Raw genomic sequence first — 3,385 nt, forward strand, 5'->3', positions numbered from 1 at the left:
AGAGAGAGAGAGAGAGAGAGAGAGAGAGAGAGAGAGAGAGAGAGAGAAAGGAAATCTTAAGGAATTGGCTCACATGCTCACATGATTGTGGAGACTGGCAAGTCCAAAATCTGCAGAGGAGCCCAGCAGCCTGGAGACCCAGGGAAGGGTTGATGCTGTCGTTTTCTTCCTCTGGGGACCTCAGCCTTTTCTCTCTTAAGGCCTCATTTGACTGGATGACGTGCACCCACATTATAGAGGGTCATCTGTTTTATTCAAAGTCTACTGATTTAAATGTTAATCTCATCTAAAAAAAATACCTTCACAGCAATGTCTAGACTAAGTTTGACCACACGTCGGGGCACCATGGCCAAGCCAAGTTGACACATGAAATTAACCATCACCTCCAGGATCTATGGTAGTTTCCCTTCACGCTCACCTAGTGTCTCTGCTGGTCTAGATGGCTTACCTGTGGGTGATCCAACCCTGATACCCGAAGGGTCTGAGTCCTTAGTTACCTCTTTGCCCTGCTTTTCTTAAGTGTGGCTTCTGGTCTTGTCCATTCACCATTAAACCATTAAAATTAGTCACAGTGCACCAAGAGCGGCTCCAAGTGACTGTGGATGCCAGATATATTCTTCCTTAAGCCCATTGTATAGCAACAGCTCATGATTGAGCCATACTCGGAAACCTACTAATCTACCCGACAATTTCATTGGATACACAATAGGCATCTCAAACCCAGCCTTCAAAACTGACCACCTGATCTTCGCAGCCCTGTAAACTTTCTCCACCCCCGTCTTCCCACCTCAATAAATGCAACTCCATCCTTCCAATTGCTTAAGCACAAATATTAGAGAGATAATAGACTCCTCTATTTCTATTAAATTTCACAGGCAGCACATCAGCAAGCCCTGCCAGTTTTAACTTCAAAGTACATACAAAGTCATACCTTTATCACTAATTTCATTATTCCTGCTATAAGAAAAACCTCCTGTCTGGTATCCCCGATTCCAACCTTGTCACCTTACCCCACCCCGTAACCACCATTCACATGCTCTTCCCCACTCAGTAGACAGAATGATCCTATTAAAACATAAATCACCTTATGTAATGTAAATACTTTGCTCAAAACTCTTAAATGGCTTCCGAAAGCAGTCAGAGAAAAAGCCAAAATTCTTCAAATGCCTACAGAATCTTACATATTCTACTCTCCACCCACCTCCTGCCTCTCTACCTCCTGCATTTTTTCCCAGTCACTCCACTGAAGACCCTCTGGCCCCTCTGCTTTTCCTTGAACAAGACACCCCATCCCAGCCTCATGGTTGGCGCACAGGCTCCTCCCTATGTCTGGATGGACCACACGTAATTCAGGTGGACACAAGATTTTCTCCCTCACTCCCATCAGGTACCTGCTCAAGTATTATCTTAACCATTCAACATTCCCTGTCTACCCTGTGTAACATAAGAAAAACTTCCAGACCCCAATATCTCTATCCCTCCTACTTTATTTCACTTTTCCCCCATTACATTTATCATCACTTGACATTAGATATTACCTTGCTTATTTCCTGTCATCCCCCAATAGGATGTAAGATCATTGAGGACAAGTATGTGTTGTATAATTTCCTGCAATGTTCAGCACCTAGAACAGTTCCTGGTACATAATAAATGCTCAGTCAATATTTCTTTGAATGAATGCTTCCTGGTTGCTTTTCATACGTTATCTCTGTTAGCCTTTGTATTTAATCTGCAATAGCCATGTGAGTTATTGGAAAGTATTATCTCATCTAATCCTCAGAAGAATTCATTGAGATGATACCATTTTTCACCAGATTTTACAGATGAAATTGAGGTTTGCAGTGGTTGCGTAACTTGGCTGAAGTCACACAACTAGCAAATGTCTGCCATGAAAAGAAAAGCCAATTTGGCCTATTCTGAAGCACTGCAGCCCCCCATAGTGGGAGGGCCAGGTGAGAACTCCCGGACAGGTTGACCAGAAGTTGGAAGAAGCACCTGTCTTTGGATTAGAAGGATACAAGGGTACATTTTAAGGAATAAGAGGAGAAAACTCAGCTTCCAACAGAGGGAGGTGACCCCATCCAAAAGAGAACAAGCTCCCAGGCAGAAAGATAACACATGTTCCAGCACATCATTAAGGGAAAAGTGCCCTAGGCAGCTGAGGAGGTGAATTGAGAGGAAGGAGCAGGGAACCAGAGGGTGACGCTGCCTGAGGCTCTGGCCCTCCCACTTCCTGGTTGTGTGACCTTCGCAAGTTACTCAACCTTATTTATCTTAGTTTCCACGTGTGTAAAAGAGCATCTGGTGCTTACTTTGCATGACTACTATGAGAATTCTAGATAATGAATATCAATTACTTGGTACAAGGAAACCCTCCAAAAACTAGACCATTTAGTGTCATTCTGCCCACGTCATACATTTTCTGGCTTCTTGAACTCAAGCAAAACTAGCTCAGATGTGGCCTCTTTTGATGCCAGCAGGCAAAGGTGGGGGACACAGGCCCCACAGGTGTCCCGTGGGTGTTGACTTCACTGGTTGCAACCCTGTGACCGTAAGCCAAGGTGCCAGGGCCTCTAGAACAGAAACCAGGTGGCTTTGCCCTGCTCTGTGACCACAGGCTGCAGAACCAGCTGCGAAGCAGCAACACGTTGGAGGCAAGCGTGAGGATGGCTCAGTGCAAGCCCAGACCCCGCCAGCAAACTCCTCAACGTGGCTGTCTGATCACTGGCAAGTCCATGTGCTGGGCTCTCCCATGAACACGGGGCAGGTGGTCCCCCCAGAGCCAGCGCTGAACCTGGATATCCTGTACCTTGTGTGAGGGTGGCAGAAATAAGTCACACATCACTGCACCCTCAGTGAGGAGAAGGGAGCAAACAGATCAGTGAGTTATCGTGTTCCAGAAACTCCGCCTAAATCTGCATGGGATGCAGAGAGCCCTTAAAGGAGAAGTGATCAGCGCTCCGTGGGGCACGAGGCCAACCTCACAGGAAGGTGCACAAGGGTAGGAGAGCACCCACAGCAAAGGCACCCAGGTGGGAGGTGTGCAGAGCTGGGGGGAGACGCTTGGTGCCTACGGCCAACTTCTCCCCCAGACGGTCCACAGTGCCCTCAGACTCAGCGTCCCAGCCTTGACACAATTCTCATCCTGTTTTCTATGCCTCCATTAACAGTTGACAGTCACCCAAGCCAGAAACCTGTCCTTCTGGACTCCCTGTCCTGTCCTCACCCCTCACGCCCAGTTACCAAGTCCCACCGACTTTCCAACTACGTATTTCTCAAATCACTCTTTGCCTTTCATTCCCCCTGCTACCACCACTGTGACTGCAAGTCCTCCAACCACGGGGAAAGAAGAAAGGACGGTCAGTCCCCCAAAAGAAAAGAGGTA

The sequence above is a fragment of the Aethalodelphis obliquidens genome, unplaced genomic scaffold (genome assembly GCF_003676395.1).
Source record: "Aethalodelphis obliquidens isolate GAN/ISIS:26980383/991018 unplaced genomic scaffold, ASM367639v1 scaffold12, whole genome shotgun sequence".
In the NCBI taxonomy this organism is placed as follows: Eukaryota; Metazoa; Chordata; class Mammalia; order Artiodactyla; family Delphinidae; genus Aethalodelphis; species Aethalodelphis obliquidens.